The following is an 18,473-nucleotide window of genomic DNA, read 5'->3' as shown; positions in this document are numbered from 1 at the left end:
ATCTGCATTTCTTTTTCTACATATGCCTATTAGACATTTTTTGTCAATGTGACCTACAGTAAATTGATAAAGATTTCTGTTGTGCTGTGAATAAGAATCTGTGATTCAATAGTCAACCTCAGGGGGTGTGTTCCATGTTTCCACTTCTTATTTTGTAATTGTTTTTTTTTGTAGTGCTGTAAAATAGTCTTGTTGTTTTATTTTCTGCATCACACTGACATACTCTCTCAACAAATTACAGTGCATACAGTAAAAACGTAACTGTGAATCCTGTCCAATCTCTTGCAGTGTGTTACTTTGTACTATTAAAATTGATAAGCCATATTGAAAAGTACAGCCTCGTGCATTTTCAGTCATTACCATCAAAACCTTAATGATAGTGTACATCAGAAAATACTTACAGAGTACACTGTTACAGAGACAACATGGCTAAACATTTTGACTGTCTTGTTCATAAACATCTGTGGCATTGTGCTGTTTGATGGAACTGCACATGTTAGGTTACACTGAAAGGATTCCGAAGCGGACACCAGACGGTTAACAAGCACGCAGGCAGGGCTTTATTAAAGTGCTCAGGAAAGGCCAGAGGGTCCGAGCAGCAGGCGGGGAATTCCAGGCTCAGAGGGAATCTGACGTAGGCGTACTGGAGCATAGTCAGGGCAGATGGGCAGGCAGGCAACGACTCTGCACACGGGAAAGACTGTGACAGACGGAAAACAAGACGTTTTTGTGTACATAGAGAAAGTCTTAGCTCATGATTAATGGGGGCTAGAACAAAAGTGTTGCCTTTATAATTTTGTTCAGTATACACATATATATATATGATGTTATGTCATTACTTGATTATTATCATGTCATACACTTTCTACTCCATTGCTCATCAAGCAACCCATTTTACACTGTCTATCCGGTTCCATCATATTAGGGCTGACAAATACAATAATAATATACATACTCATGCCTCTTCAATTAAAACGCCTGGTTTTTAACTAGAGCTGCAACGATTTGTCAATTAATTGATCAGTTGTCAACTACTAAATGAATCAGCAACTATTTTGATATGATTCATTATTTTACATCATTTTTTAAAAAGGTCCAAATTCTCCGATTCCAGTTTCTTAAATATATTCTTGCTTCTTTGCTCATTTATGAAAGTAAACGGAATTTATTTGGTTTGTGAAAAAAACAAGGCTTTGGAAAAACACAGATCACCATTTTCTGACATTTTATGGACCAGTCAACTAATCGATTAATTGAGAAACTCATTGAGAGATTAATCGATAATAGAAATAATCCTTAGTTGCAGCGCTACTGTTAAGTAGGTTGGATTTAGTGTCATGCACTGAAAGACATGAGTCCCTTAGTGCATGCAAACATCCATGTAATGTTTTTGTGTAAATATAATGAACATTGAACATGAACATTACACATTAGATTATGCCTAAATGAGCTGAATGGTATTCCTTCATTTAGTGTGGCAGACAAAGAAAAACCCTGCCTGCCATAAAAAGGTTAATTTCAGACCCATTCTCTGTACATTTGCATATTTGCACTAAAGAGTGTACAAAATGTATTGTATAGTTTTCCTTACAGTTGCCACATGTATTTGTATTTACAAGTACACTTTATCATTAATACTTATATTACCTATTTTTATATTTTTTAATGTTCATAAATGTATTTTTTCTAATTCTCATTTTATTTAACCACAGCCTAAAAAGGTATGAGACATTGGATTTCACTATACATGATAAGGTGTGTGACAAATAATACTTTTGAACCCCTAAAATACATTGTATTTCTGATTTTCTCTCTTTTCGTGTGTGTTTGTTTTATTTCCCTCAAAAGTCAGAAGAAAGATTTACTGAGAGAAGAGACTTAATATGTTAATACTGAACAGAGAAATGGTGGTTATGATATAGTTTAGATTATTCCTTCCTATGGATAAAGAGCATTTCTGTTCAGTGATCTGATTATTCTGATTTCTGGATGTTTGAACTGGGTCAGTTATTTAGCTTTTAGCATTTAAAATAAATTATAAAATTGGACATCTGAAATGTTGTGATTAATTCATTTGAGTTTGCAGATGTCTATAAATCACAGTTTATATACAAAAGGAAATGTATATGTAGCATAAAGTATTGATAATTGGCAAGTGGATCCAAAATGCACATGGTTTTGGACAACAGTAATTTTGTACACCCACCTCTCCTGTTGCATTTGTGCGATATAGGGATAGGATATAGGAATTGTAATCCCAATGTTAAGTTTTCAGTTTCTACCAACAAGTAAATATATACATAGCCCGTTTATAGACTATTTAAAGAAAAAAGAAAGACTTTAATACAATTTTTTGGTATTTGAATTAAATGTTATATTTGTAGAGCAGATCTCATTTCAGTCACACCACAGTCTCTCTACAGTATTTTGGCCTCCCAGGAGCCAGGCTGCAGAATCTGAAGAGTAACAATGAGTTAACTGATTTTCTAAACCAGGGGGTAGAACATGGCATAAATCACAGGGTTTAGACATGAGTTTAAATAAAACAGATAGATTACAAGGAATGCGGATGAAGTACTGAGCAAGCTGTCTCCTGCAAGAGTCACACCATAATATGGGAATAAACATAATAGAAACACAACTACAAGAACCCCAAGAGTCCTGGCTGCTTTCAGCTCAGATTTCTTTGCTGTTAGAGTCACTGAATGTTGGAGTGTGACAGCTGTAATGTGAGAGCGTATGGCACGAGCCTGAGACACAGCCACTACAAACACTCTCATATACAGAACTATGATGAGAGAAACTGGAACAATAAAGGTCAAAGCAAGGTCAATTGCATCTGCAGTATGGTCAAATACAATCACACACTCACCGTAGCAGGAATTATACCTCCCTGGTTGAGTCAGGCCATATTTTACAAAGAGACTGCAGTAGAAAACAGAACCGAACCAACACACAGAGTTTAACTCTTCTCACAGTGATTCTGGTGGTATAATGCAGAGGGTCACAAATAGCAACATATCGGTCGAGTGAGATGAGCACCATGTTTCCTACAGAGGCAGAGGGAATAGTGTATGATACACAAATATACAGAGAACACATGAGGTCACCAAGAAACCAGCAGGATGTTTTTCGGAGGATTTCTACCGGCATCAGCAGGAGGCCCACGAGAAAGTCTGAGACAGCCAGTAAGAGGAGGAGGATGTTGGTGGGCGTGTGGAGCTGCCTGGAGGGAAAGAGGAAAGTATGATTACATATAGTGGAAAATTGTGGAAAATGTAAGTTTAAAAATTTGAAGTACTTGTGTTTCTAAAACTCTGCTGAGAAATTGATCTCTGCCTGAAGTGGGAGACTGAGATGATGACAAGCAGGTTGAGAGCCACAGTGAGCACAGAGATGGACGACAACAGACTGTTCAGAAATACAGCTTTGGACCGAGGAAGTGTCGACTTCCTGCAGGAGGTGTTGAGGAGTTGTGGAAAGCAGAGCTCTGCTCCGTCGTCAACCTCCATCAAACAGTGAGAGGAGGAAAGGAGGAGCTGCAGCTCTGACCAGAACACTTTATCATACAGTTGATTTATCTCTTTCTGACACTCAGTTTGTCCCTCCTCTCCTCTCAATCTCGGTCTCTATTGAACACTGATGTCCCTCCTTTCTTCTTCATATCACCATCATGGTCTTCATCACTTTCTCTCCAATCCTCTCTGTATGGACCAAAGGTAGCGTTCATAGACATATGATGACCAGCGGCCCATACATTTGAGTGCCGGGACCGGAGTGATGGCTGCTGCAGTTGTTTCTGCTCCTGGCGGAGCTAGGCTTGCCACCTTCAATACAGAAAAATAATGGATGCCAGAGTGGGGGCCACACCCCTCAGGGGCCCGGCAACAACAGGCCTGATGAGGTGACAGTGGTGCTATATCATAACTTATGTAGCATATACATGTATGATTTTTAATACAGTTTATGAATAATAAGGTGATGCAGTGTTAGCACTGTCGCCTCACAGCAAGGAGGTCGTGGGTTCAAACCCCGGTTGCCCCGGCCTTTCTGTGTGGAGTTTGCATGTTCTCCCGTGTCAGCATGGGTTCTCTCCAGGTGCTCTGGCTTCCTCCCACCATCCAAAGACATGCAGACTAGGTTAATTGGTGTCTCTAATTTGAAGGTGTGAATGTGAGCATGAGTGGTTGTCTGTCTATGTGTTGCCCTGCGATTGACTGGCGACCTGTCCAGGGTGTACCCTCGCTCTCCTACTTTCTCCTGCTCGGTGTGTCAGATGTTAAGTTACTCCTCTGCCTCCTTTAGCGGTAATGGTCCGTGTAATAAGTGTAGTTTATTTGTAGACATGGAGGCGAGGCTCAGTGATTTAGAAGTCCGGCTCCGCATCTTGGTAGATCAGTCTTTAGCTACTGTAGATAGCCAGTCCCCTGTAGTCGGTGCGGAACGGCCTGAATTAACCTGTGGTAACTGTCCCCCGGCATCTCCTGAGCAGCTGGGAAGGGGTGGCTGGGTGACTCTCCAAAGGAGGAATAGTCCTAAGTATTCAAAGCCCACGGGTCACCATCAACCTGTTCACATTTCTAACAGATTTTCCCCAATCAGCGACACACCCGCTGAGAAACCAACTCCATTGGCAGCTCCATTTTGAGAAACATGTATAGCCCGCATGTTGTCATTCCTCCACTGGTTGTCGAGGTGGTGTCCAGCAAACGATGTGGGCTTTGTAGATCATTGGCAGACTTTCTGGGGAAGACCTGGTCTGATTCAGAGAGACGGCATCCATCCCACTTGGGAAGGAGCAGCTCTCATTTCTAGAAATCTGGCCAAGTTTAATAGTGGACTAAATCCATGAAAACCCAGAGTTGAGAGGCAGAGTCGCAGTCTAACACACTTCTCTGCTTCTCCATTTCAGGAGTTACTTAGTGAAAACCCTATAGTGACGATGTCTGTCCCCCAACCACTGAAATTATTTAAATCAAAAGGTAAACAGAAGAGAAGCTGTGCATAAAAAAACTCGTAAAAATTAAAACCACAAGAGCAATAGTGCAAACGAATAGGAGAGTTAAATGTGAACTCTTAAACATAAAATCTCTCTTCTAAAGGTACTAGTAAGTCAACTAATATCAGATGATATTGATTTATTTTGTCTTACTGAAACCTGGCTGTGTGATGGAGAATATGTTAGCCTAAATAAATCCACCCCTCCCAGTCATATTAATACTCACATTCCTCGAGGCACAGGCGGAGGAGGTGGATTGCAGCTTTAGTCCTTAAAACGGACAGTTGTTATTGTAAGGGATTTTAATATTCATGTGGACATTGAAAATGACATCTTTAGAACTGCATTTATCTATCTGCTAGATTCCATTGGCTTCTCTCAGAGTGTTCATGAACCGACTCACTGTTTTAACCACACCATCGACCTTGTTCTGTTATATGGTATTGAAATTGAACATTTAATAGTGTTCCCACAGAATCCCTCTTTTTCTGACCATTGTTTGATCATTTTTGAGTTTGTATTGCTGAACTACACGCCATTGGGCAAAAATTTCTATACAAGATGTCTGTCTGATAGTGCTGTAGCTAAATTTAAGGATGAGATTCCATTAGCTCTAAATTAATTATCAGATCACAAAGTAACGGAGGACTCCTATGCTAATTTCAGTCCCTCCCAAATCGATCATCTTGTTGATAGTGCTGCAGGCTCGCTGCGAATGACACTTGACTTGTAGCCCCTCTAAAAAAGAAAATACTAAAACAAAGACGGTTAACTCCATGGTATAATACTAAACTCGCAAATTAAGGCAAATATCGGAAACTTGAGGGGAATTGGCATTCCACTAAGCCGGAAAATTCTTGTTTAATTTGGCAAGATAGTCTTAAAACTAATAGGAATGCCCTCCGTAATGCCAGAGCAGCGTACTACTCATTAATAGAGGAAAATAGGAACAACCCCAGGTTTCTTTTCAGCACTGTAGCCAGGCTGACAGAGAGTCACAGCTCTATTGAGCCAAGTATTCCCATAGCTTTCAGTAGTTACGACTTCATGAGCTTCTTTAATGATAAAATTCTAACTATTAGAAACAAAATTCACCAACAGCTGCCCTCAACTGGCACTGACTTATCTCTAAACTCAGGAACCTTAGAAATAGCTGTAAAACCAGATATATGACTGCTTTGCTTCCCTCAATCTTTACCAACTAACTTCAATAATTTCTTCATCTAAACCATCAACCTGCCTCTTAGACCCCATCCTGACTAGGCTGCTTAAAGAAGTTTTACCCCTAGTCAGCACTTCTATACTAGATATGATCAATCTATCTTTTAGTACTTTAAAGTAGCTGTAATTAAAGATGTAACCTTTCTTTATTAGATCGATTTCAGTTTGTACATGTTAACGATGAGTCTCCATGCACGCCAAAGTTAGTCATGGAGTTCCACAAGGATCTGTCCTCGGACCAATCCTCTTCACTTTATATATACTTCCTTTAGGCAATATTATCAGGAAATATTCCATAAGCTTTCATTGTTATGCAGATGATACTCAGTTCTATCTATCGATCAAGCCAGATGTTAAATTCCGATAAAACTGAAGTTATTGTTCTGGGGTAGTACCTCCGTGACACATTATCTAAAGATAGTTTCCTTGATGGCATCGCCTTGGCCTCCAGCACCACTGTGAGGAATCTTGGAGTTATCTTTGATCAGGACATGTCGTTTAAGTCTCACATTAAGCAAATTTCAAGGACCACCTTTTTTCACCGACGTAATATTGCGAAAATCAGGAACATCCTGTCTAAAAATGATGCAGAAAAACTAGTCCATGCATTTGTTACTTCTAGGCTGGATTACTGCAATTCCTTATTAGGCTGCTCGAAAAAGTCCATTAAGACTCTTCAGCCGATTCAGAATGCTGCAGCATGTGTTCTGACAGGAACCAGGAAAAGAGATCACATTTCTCCTGTCTTAGCTTCTTTGCATTGGCTTCCTTTAAAATCCAGAATAGAATTTAAAATCATTCTTACCTACAAAGCTATCCTTTTATTTAACTTAACTTTATTTAAGTTTTACGTGGGTTAAGGATTTTAGTCATCCGACATGGATTTTAAGCTAGACGACCGTAAAAACGCGATCAACGCTACTGATCGCAACAAAGCTCCTGTGACTATGCAAGCCGAGATAACTCTGCCCCTTGACTGCTCACTCCTTAAGAAAGCGAACAAGAAGATTGCTGACCTTATGGAAGACATCCGACGACTTTCAGAGGAACTCAAAGAGAAAGATTCCCTGCTGACTGGCTTTATGGATGTGGCTTCAGTACAAGCCAAACAGATTGTTTCTCTTAGCGCAACCGCTAACATCCAGGACACCGTGTTTTGGGACCCCTCTACCCTTCCGAGGCTTTCATCCTGCTCGACTCCGAAGCATCAGTCAACCTGGGCTGAAGTGGTGGTCCGTGGCTGCAAGAGAGGCTCGGATGGGGCTGCCTTTCCTCCGGACATCGGCCTCTCCAACCGCTATGCAGCCTTGTCTAACGACACTCCGGTCCATCCAGCGGATTCACCTGCGGCTTCGAGTCTCCCTGATACGGATCTCTTTCGGCGCACAGTGCCTGCCGACACTGTTGCATCTCCTTCACCGGCTACATCTCCTGCACTGGGCCGCCGGTCTGCCGCCGGACTTGATCGGCGGCCGTCATCCCGGTCAAAAACCTCCGCTTCCCGACGTAGGATCCTGAAGGAGGCTGTGCTCAGACGCTCCGGAGGCCGTCTCTACCCTGCACCGTCGGGTAGCCCTTCTCTCAGGTCTGTTACTGCTGCTCCAACACAACACTCAACAGCTCACACACTCCATCCTCAGTCCGCACGCAGTGTTGAAGCAGATTCTGCTCAGTCCTGCTCTGGATCCCAACAACCAGCATCTCCTCGTCCTCTTTTCTCCCCAACCACACTAATAATTGGTGACTCCATAACCAGAAACCTCCGTTTCTTTAACGCTACCACTCGCTGCTTCCCCGGTGCCACCACGGCTGACATTTAAAAAAACTCCAGGACCTGATGCCGTCGCTCCCGTCCTCCATCACAAGAGTGATAGTCCATGTCGGAACAAATGACACAGCTCTTCGGCAGTCTGAGCTGACAAAATTAGATTTTAACCGTCTTCTTAACTTTTTAAAGCAGTGCGGAAAGTCCGTTTTTATCTCTGGTCCCATTCCCACAGTTGGTCGCGGTGCTGGCCGCTTCAGTAGACTCCTTGGCCTCCACGACTGGCTCCAGTCCGCCTGCAGGGCTCACCGTGTGTTTTATGTGGATAATTTTAATATTTTCTGGCAAAGAATGTCTCTTTTTAAGACAGACGGACTTCACCCAAACAAACGGGGCTCAGAAATGTTAGCTGCGCACATACAGCATGTGGTGCGGTCCACACATGACTTACGTGAATGACTCATCATTCATGCAGCACACCTGGACACACCACCACTCACAGAACAGATCTCTGCCTCACTGCCACAAACAACTGTCTCCACCTGCTGGCATGTAAAGCCGTCTGCTCCCAGCGCTGTTCCACAGACTTCTATTCCTGTCATCATCACGCATAGACCAGTAAACCGAAATGTGCACATCCCACACAGAAATCATAGTAATCTCTTAAGGATTAGGACAACTGCACCAACTCCAGCACCCAGAACAAACTCATTTAAAATGGCTCTCTTCAATGTGAGATCACTTTCAAGTAAGACTTTTATCTTAAATGATTTTATCTTGTCTGCAAATCTAGATTTTATGTTTTTAACTGAATCCTGGTTGCAAATGAATGACTATAGCCAGCTAGCTGAACTGTGTCCGCCTCAATATGATTGCTTTAGTCAACCGAGGGTCAGTGGTCGTGGTGGTGGGCTAGTGAGCGTGTATAGGAAAAATTTTAAATGTCATCAAGTACGCTGTGATGAATTTAGCTCCTTTGAAGTTCTCACTCTTAAAGTTGGAGGGCTGCAACCTATCATATTTGTTATAATTTATCGCCCCCCAAAACCGCCTGGAGGATTTTTATCAGAACTTCCTGAATTTTTATCTACTCTGGTTTTAAATTATGACAGAATTGTTCTTTGTGGCGATTTTAATATTCATGTTGATGACCCCAACAATGTTAATGCAACTGACTTTTTAAATATGGCCACTTCTTTTAACTTCAAACAACATGTCAAAGGGCAAACACATAACCGTGGTCATACACTGGACTTGGTTTTTACCCTGGGTGTCAGCATTTCCTCTGTGGAATTAGTGGACATGACCATATCTGACCACAGATGTATTGTTTTTAGCTGCGATTCGCCTGTTACTCATGCCGCCTCACCAAGCTCCGTGTGTTGTCGCATCTTTAATGAACAAAGTGTTTCAAAGTTTTGCGCAGTCTTTCAGAGCCAAAGCCAACACCTGTCTGATTCCAACACCAACAATCTGGTCGATCACTTCAATCATATCTGCTTGTCGTCACTAAATATTACTGCTCCTCTAAAGGTTAGGCCTACGTCTAAAGCTAGTAAACAACCCTGGATAAATGACAGCATTCGCAGCCTAAAAAGGGAATGCAGGAAAGCAGAGCGCAGATGGAAAAAATCCAATCTCCAAGTCCATTACCTCAGTCTGAAGGATTTATTAATTAACTACAATAAAATGGTTAAGGATGCGAGAACACACTATTTTTCTGAACTCATTACTACACATAAACACAATCCCAGGTTTCTGTTTAAGACTGTGGATCAGCTGGTAAACCCAACCCCTCCTTGTGCCTCAGCTGGAAGTAATGATGACTGAATTGTTTTTATCTTATTTTACCAATAAGTGGTGTCAATCAGAGCCTCTATTACCCCCGTGGCCTCTTACTCAGAGGTCCTCACCAGCAACAACAGAGTTTTAACCAGTTTTATCCCATTGACTTGTCTGAGCTTTTAAAAACAATATCACAAATGAGAGTGTCCTCCGGCCCACTTGATATAATACCTACAAAATTTTTACTAAAAGTAATAGATTCTGTTGGGCCCCATTTGATCTCTGTTTTCAACAGCTCCCCATCTACTGGTTGTGTCCCTGATTATTTTAAAACGGCTTGCGTGAACCCACTTTTAAAGAAACCTGGTTTAGATCCCTCCCTCCCACAAAATTTTAGACCAATTTCAAAACTGCCTTTTACTGCAAAGATTCTAGAAAGAATTGTGTCCAAACAGCTACTCACTGTGCTGGAAAATAACAAATTATTTGAAAAGTTTCAGTCTGGTTTTAGGAAGTACCACAGCACTGAGACTGCCCTGCTTAAAGTCACCAATGACCTTTTAATGTCTGCTGATGAAGGCATGTGCTCAGTCCTTGTACTCCTGGACCTTAGCGCTGCTTTTGACACCATTGATCACAACATCATGTTAGACAGACTGAGGCACTGGGTGGGGATCTCTGGTACTGCTCTAGAATGGTTTTCATCCTACCTGTCAAATAGGAAGTTTTGCGTGTCTGTAAACAACTATGTCTCTTCATTCTGTCCAGTTAAATATGGTGTGCCTCAGGGGTCGGTCTTAGGACCCATTTTGTTTTCCTTGTATCTGCTTCCCCTTGGACATATTATCCATAAACATGGCATTTCTTTTCATATTTATGCTGATGACACACAAATATACTTGCCCGTCAGATCCACAGACCCTGGAATGCTGAGTTCACTTAACAACTGCCTTTGTGAAGTTAAAAAATGGATGTCAAATAATTTCCTCCAGCTGAACTCAGACAAAACAGAAATCCTGGTCATCGGGTCCCAGCAGATGGCAAATCAAATACTGCCATCTGCTGGTTCCCTAGTAAATCACATTAAGCCTGTGGCAAAGAACCTTGGTGTTTGGTTTGATAGTAATTTAAATTTCGAGCAGCACACCACAAAGCTTGTTCAATCATGTTTTTATCAACTTAGAAATATAGCTAAAATTCGATCTATGTTAACTTTTAAGGACACTGAGACCATTTTACACGCCTTCATCTCATCACGCCTGGATTATTGCAACAGCCTTTTCACCTGTTTAACCCAAAAATCTATTGATCGACTCCAGACTGTCCAGAACTCAGCTGCCAGGCTTTTAACCAGAACAAAGAAATATGACCACATTACTCCTATTTTAGCTTCATTACACTGGCTCCCAGTATGTTTTAGAATTGACTTTAAAATTCTATTGATCACTTTTAAAGCTCTTCATGGCCTCTCGCCTTGTTATATTTCTGACCTTTTAGTCCCATACGCACCAGCACGTACCTTGAGATCCTCGGGCAGAGGTCTGTTGTCTGTTCCAGAGTCTCGACTGAAAAGTCAGACCTGCAAGTGCTGTCAGGGCCCCGAGGCTCTGGAACAGCCTGCCCGAGGAAATCAGGTCGGCTGAGTCAGTGAACTCTTTTAAGTCCCTTCTTAAAACATACTTTTATAGGAGAGCTTTTCCCGATCTTATTTGACTTTATTTTATCCCTTTTATTTTACAAATTTTATATTAAATTTTCATGCTCTTATCTTTTTTTTGTATTATTCTTTACACTTGTTAAAGCACTTTGTAACTTGTTTTTGAAAAGTGCTCTACAAATAAGGATTATTATTATTATTATAATGGTCAGGCACCATCTTATCTTAAAGAGCTCATAGTACCTTACTATCCCACCAGAGCACTGCGCTCCCAGAATGCGGGGTTATTTGTGGTTCCTACAGTCTCCAAAAGTAGACTAGGAGCCAGAGCGTTTACCTATCAAGCTCCTCTCCTGTGGGTTCACAGTTTGGGTTCAGGAGGCAGACACCATCTCCACATTTAAGAGTAGGCTTAAGACTTTCCTCTTTGATAAAGCTTATAGTTAGGGCTGGCTCAGGTGAGTCCTGAACCATCCCTTAGTTATGCTGCTACAGGCCTAGACTGCCGGGGGATTTCCTATGATGCACTGAGTTCCTCTGTCCTCTTCTTTCTCTCCTTCTGTCTGCAACCTCATCCCATTATTGCATGTTACTAACTCAACTTCTCCCCTTTCTGGTAGTCTTGTGCTTTCTCGTCCCTCTCCTCTCTCCTCCTATCACTTCCTGCAGGCGTTTCTGGCTCTGGAGCTGTGGGGCCTGGATCTGTGGCTGCGGGTCACCTGCTGCCCCCGTGTTCCTGCTCGACACCCTCTGCTACAACAACTATTGTTACTAGTCCTATTGTTATTATAATCATTAACATTACGATCATCATCATTAACACTACTATAAATATCTGTACCATTTTTCATTTAGTCTATAGCTACATCACCTTTACCGTCTGTACCTCTGTGTGTATATTGTGTAGGCTGCCTCCCTCCTCTCTCTCCTTCCATCCCTCTCTGTTCCTCTCTTGCCCTCTCCCTCCTTCACCCCCAATCGGTCGAGGCAGATAGCCGCCCACCCTGAACCATGGTTCTGCTCGAGGTTTCCTTGCTTCTGTCGGCTAGTGCTTGCTCTTGGGGGGAATTGTTGGGCTTCTGTAAATAACATAGTACGGTCTAGACCTGCTCTTTTATGAAAAGTGCTGTGGGATAACTGTTGTTGTGATTTGGCGCTAAATAAATAAAATTGAAATTGAACAATACAGTGAACCAATTTATAACATGACACTTAAACAAACATTTGTACTCTAACCAAAGAGGGTGAAGGGTAGGCCTACCACTACAGAAATGATAAAGTACTACATAACAGACATTCATTTAACAATTACATATAAGAATTTTGTCATGGTATAGGTTAGGTTATATTGTTTTCTGCCTTTCCTTAAGAACTACAGTTAACAAACCATGTGCACTGCACTTACACACAATATGATATCTGTAGTCTCAAGGCAAACAATCAAGCTGAGGAATATAGCACCTACTAATATGTATACTAGTCAAGCAGTTAATCACATCAAGTTAACAAATAACCATTAAGATACAGCAAATATGAAAAAAGGCAATAAACTCACTTTATAACGCACAACCATAGATGTGTATCTGAATCACAGAGATGGAGGGCCCTCAGATGTGGTTTGTGTTGCTGCCAGCCAGAACAAAGGAAATGGGTGGAGCTTATAAAGTAGACCATTGATTAGGAGGAAGTGAGATCAGGTGAGATTGGGTGGGTTCCTTGCCATGGAAATAAGCAGAGGGTTGCTGAATAGTATGGCTCTATTCTACAATAACTTTAGTAAGTAAATCACTATTAACTATTCAAAGCAAAATGAAATAAAGCCAATAAACAAATAATACAAAAACATAAAACAATCCAGCAAGCGTGTGTGTGTGTGTGTCTCATAACAATACTGATACTTTTCACACAGTAATAGGAACAAAGCAGTCACGGCCCAGCGAGTGGCACCGAAAGTGACACAAAAAACGTGCGTAGCACGGAAAACACACAGCAATAAAACACATGGTCTTTCAATATCCCTTGGAGTTTCTTAACAGAAATTCACCACATGAAGCTTGTACAAGTAAGACAAGGCTGTAAAACTATCCGCTGGCTAGACATATTAAAGCCTCTTACGTGTCTCTTTGATAGCGAGTAGATGCGTCAGTTCTTTTCAAAAATCCGGTGGAGTTTCTCTTGGCTCGGTTCTGACGATGCCGGTAGGTTCAACGGCACAGCTGATTTTTTGGTGGCAGCAACAGTAATCAGTGAAGTCGACGTTGGTTGAGAAGTTATAACACGGAGGTGATCTTCTCTCAGTTAAGCACAGAGTTTATCCATCTTCTTCTGCAGGCACGAAACGTTATCTTGTGTAGAACAGTTTCTTTAAGGATTCTTTCTTTAGGGAGAAAAATAATAAGAGGTAAAAAGAAAGGCGAAAACAGAGTTGCTCGTCCAGATGAAATTATTATTATATTATATAATTCTCAATTGGGCGATGAAAGAAAATACCTCCTGTGGCTGCTGTTGCAGTTGCAGAAAGGCAAAGTTTGTTTACCTCCTTACAGTCCTGTGACAGACTGGGAATGGCGATGAGGGTTCAGAAGTGTTCCGTTTTATACCTCCGTTGACAAAATGGCTGTATTTCCTGGGATTACCCCCCTGAAAGCTTTAGCCAATACAAACCTCTGTTTGGTTTTAAAATTTAAGAGTTCACAGGTAGGTGTGAATTCAACGAGGGTTAAAATGAAGGGCAACTGGACTTGGTTGAAGATACTGGAAGACGTTTCGTCCCTTATCCAAAGGACTTCTTCAGTTCTGTTCTTCAGTTCTTCAGAACTTGAGAAGTTATAACACGGAGGTGACTTCTTCAGTTCTTCAGAACTGAAGAAGTCCTTTGGATAAGGGACGAAACGTCTTCCAGTATCTTCAACCAAGTCCAGTTGCCCTTCATTTTAACCCTCGTTGGATAACTATGACCTGGATGACTGAGAATCTTCATAGACGTAGGTGTGAATTAACTGACCAGGGCCATCTGGGCTTTCCATTGTTCTCTGACCCCCTTTGTGTAGTCAAGCATGGACAGGCTGTTCAGTGACGTGCAGGCTCAGCTTTGTCTTTAGCTTGTCCTTTGTCTTATAGACTCACAATTTTGTTGTCATGGATGTGAGGCCCAACAGCTTCATCCACAAACTCCACCACAATGAATGAGGCCATCTTGTGAAGTTCATCAAGTCATGTGCTGTGCAGCTGAGGCAAAAGCCACAAACATATTCCGAAGAGGCATTAAAAGCAGCGGTTTTGTGAAGTCTGGTACTGGGGCACTGGTAAGCTGACCAGACAGTTTAGATAGCAAATGGATTCCCAAAGATGTTGAATCAATGGGGTAGTTGAAAAACCATGCCCCCGTCTGAAACTGTTCATACACCACGTGTTCCTCCAATGGAATGTACGATGTTCCGCACAACTGCAATAGTGCTCTCAAGTTCAAAACAATTGCTACCACTGGAGGTTGAGATTTTTTTGTCTTTGTGTTTATACATCTTGTATTGAACATACTGTTACATGGAAACCTCAGCTGGCATTGGTCCAGTTGCATGGAGGCGCTTCAGTTCAACACCTTCAGGCATTTCTTGGGAAATGCAAGGAAATAACTACCTTTCATAAACACGCCTGACAATTTGTTGTGTAGTGGACCAACAGTGTGGATTTGTGCATTTTATATTAAATAAATTTGGGCTACTCCAATTTCCTTTAATTTTCAGCAAGGTTAAGGACACTCCTTCATTTTATGTGTAACCAATGCTTGTTCACGATGCTTTCTGACAACCGCTTTAGAAATGATGATAAAAGAAATGTCATACTATACTCTATTAATTACCAGCTTGAATTTAAGGCAAAATAACTAAACTTTCCACCTCCTGAGAAGATTGTTTTGGGATTAATCTAAGCTGTCGTCATGTACCCTGAGCTCCCCCAAGTGGACAGAAATAAATATTACATGCCATCATTCTGAAATGCTAACCTTTTAAGGTCTAATTACTGACAATTGTTTTCCTATTACCAAATGCTTAAAATTAGAACGGTACAACCGCTTGACCATTGAGGTTTGATTGTGGGAAGGTATTTGATTATAATACGCGCAAATAGATTTTCTTTTTCTTTATAGACATATTAAAAGTTTAGGACTGCCCTCTGGGGAACCACGCCCCAGACAACAAAAGAGCGACACACAACATCGTTTGCTCTCTTCGATCTGCTCTCTGGATGCTTCCCTCTTGTCTGCCGGCCCGCGCCCGTCGTGCCATCTCCCGGCAACGCCCTAAGAATTCGACCAGCGCAACAAAGTCTTTGTTTCGCTTGAAGCTACAAACGCGAAGTTCCGCAAAATCGATTTTTCCCTCAGTTCCAGCAACTTACTTGTTTTTATTTTCTTTCTTTTGTTTTGTTATCAGTCCGTTAAGTTACACTAGTCTAATTCAAGAACGACTAAGTTCCATTTTAAGCTTTTTCGTCGAGCTAACTTCAGACCAAGCCACATGGTCTTGCCAGCGGCAACCAAGGACAACAGCCGAATTGCCAGATGGAGGACGGCCAACCCTTGAGGGTTTTTCTCCAATCAGACATGGAGAACCCCGGAGAATCCCTAGCAAAATAACAGGAATCGGGCAGCTAGCGTGGGACCCGTGCAACCGGCCAAGGCAGGCCGCCGACAAGCAGTAAGACCAAAACAAAGCATTCTGTGGTCAGGGATGTCCCATGGTGTTAATGTTGTCTTTTTAACTCCTAAACTCATAGCTTAATGTCATTAGTTCTCCTCTGCCGTATGAGTCAAATCCTCCCAAAATCAAACCTCCATTCTCATTGTTTAGACATTGTTTATTTCTCTGATGTATTTAACCACTTTTTTATATCACCTTAGTTAGTTAAATTCAGTGTAATCAAGGAATTGTGTATTGCCTACTTCTAAGTCCCTGCCAAGTAAATTTACCTTTTAGATATGAGACTGACTGATTGATTTTAGATAATTGAGCGATTATTAACTAATTGATCACTGGTAAATAATTGTATAATTATTAAAAGCTACATAAAGGTCCGAAGACTCTAGGTTAGTAACAACTCCGGTGGTGCCCCTTGCAAAACGAGAGCTTTTTATGGATTAGTATTTTCTGAATATTAAAATTCATAATTGGGTATTAATTCTCATAAATGTATTTAAATTCATATGTAGTTTAGACATGCTACAGTTGCACAGGATACTGTGGTCTTCTCACCATTTTTTTCAACTGTCCCAAATAATTCTCAAATGGAAGACATGAAACCAAATCCAGAGGGCCATACATTTCTGCATCATCTGCTAAATGTAAAAGATTGTGTTGCGGTGACAGCCCGGCTGTTGTTGAGTCTCTTGTCCTCCTTTCCTCCCTCGCATTCTGGTTTCTCCTGTGCCTCCTCTCTTTTACATCTGCTATAAAATCATGCATGTAGTCGTCTACTGATTCAGGTTTACAGGGACCTGCGTAAACACCTATGATAAACACATTTGATTTTGGTAGTTCAACTATTTGACCTTAAATAGGCCACAGCTGCAGTAACAAACAGACAAATGACAACACCTGCAAGAGAAGGGGGATGGAAGGTGGGGACAACAGGGAAAAGCAGTGGGAAACACCACTTGCAGAAAGCAACGAAACCTGCAATAGAACAGAGAGGGGGGCTTGGGAAGGAGAAAAACAACAATAAACAAACACAAACAAAAACTAAAAACAAACAATAATAGTAAAAGACAACCAGCCGAACAGCAGCAATAAACAGTTGACATAGTAAGACAACTAAGAGAATACTAAAAACAAGAAACAGTCACGCACAATAAATAAGCAACACAGCACAGCCACGAGAGCTTGAATAATAAAGATTAATTTAAATAAGTAACTGAAAGAAAAGCATCAGGAATCTTCTACCAGGGACAACCTACATTTGTTTGTGTCTATGTGTGAGACTGTGTGTGTCTGTGTGCGTGTGGGTGAATGCATCTGTGTGTGTGTGTGTGTGTGTGTGTGTGTGTGTGTGTGTATGTGTGCGCATAAGCCTGTTAAAGAATGTAGTTGTTAGTGAGAGTGGGACGCCACGACTGTGCCACACCGACCCCAGCAACAGGCAGGCAAGAACCCCAGTAGCCAATAGGGGTGGGAGAAAGAAAAAAAAAAATTAAATTTAAAAAAACAACATTACATATATAGATATATATATATGACTCCGACCCAAGCAACAGACGTCCCAAAAAAATTTAAAAATAAAAACAACCATCCAGATGCCAGGTGACAACGCAATGTCTAGCCCAGCTGCATGCCACCACCAACCCACCCACCCGTCAAGGGCCGAGAACTCCAGGCACAAGCCCAGAATAAACCGGAGCATAGCCCTGCCCCGCACCCACACTGCACATCCGTAAAATCTGATCTGCATGTTCCACAGCCTCCATTGCAAGGTTCATTAAATGCTGCTGCACTCTGACTTTGATTCTTCTCCTCCTTGTCCGTGAATTGCCATAAAGGTAATCCATTTCACTAAAATATACAGATGAGACCACCGAAATAGTCAAAATGTATGGATAAGTCTCTCCTCGTTCTTCAAAGAACATCCACGTGACAGCTGCTGTTATAACAGCAGCGTAACTGTGAACCAGGAGGTGCATAGCGAGTAGCAGAAAGTGACGGTGAACACAAGCTGAGGAAAATATTCTGGCAGTAAATGTATGTGTCGGTTACAGTGTGGTAGCTTATCAAGACCAAGAAAAGTGTGTCTGTTGTCACCTTCAGACTGTGCAGCTGAGCATTGGAAGCTTAATGTTATACAGTAGGCTAAGTTTTATGGCTCTATGTAACTGACTTCCATGACTACCACCACCACCACCAAAACATTAATCTTAAGATCACATTAAAGCTTTTCTAATGTGCATGGCATGCTCATGGACACAAGGGCAATGCTGCTGAGACATGTTGTGGGGTTTTATAGTCAGACAAAAATCCTCACCTCAGCTGCTACAACTCCATCCTAGGGGAAACACT

The sequence above is a fragment of the Micropterus salmoides genome, unplaced genomic scaffold, assembly GCF_014851395.1.
Source record: "Micropterus salmoides isolate LMB-PRFRI ecotype aquatic unplaced genomic scaffold, ASM1485139v1 Ms_hic_scaffold_15, whole genome shotgun sequence".
Taxonomy (NCBI): Eukaryota; Metazoa; Chordata; class Actinopteri; order Centrarchiformes; family Centrarchidae; genus Micropterus; species Micropterus salmoides.
Note: the sequence above shows the minus strand (reverse complement) of the source record.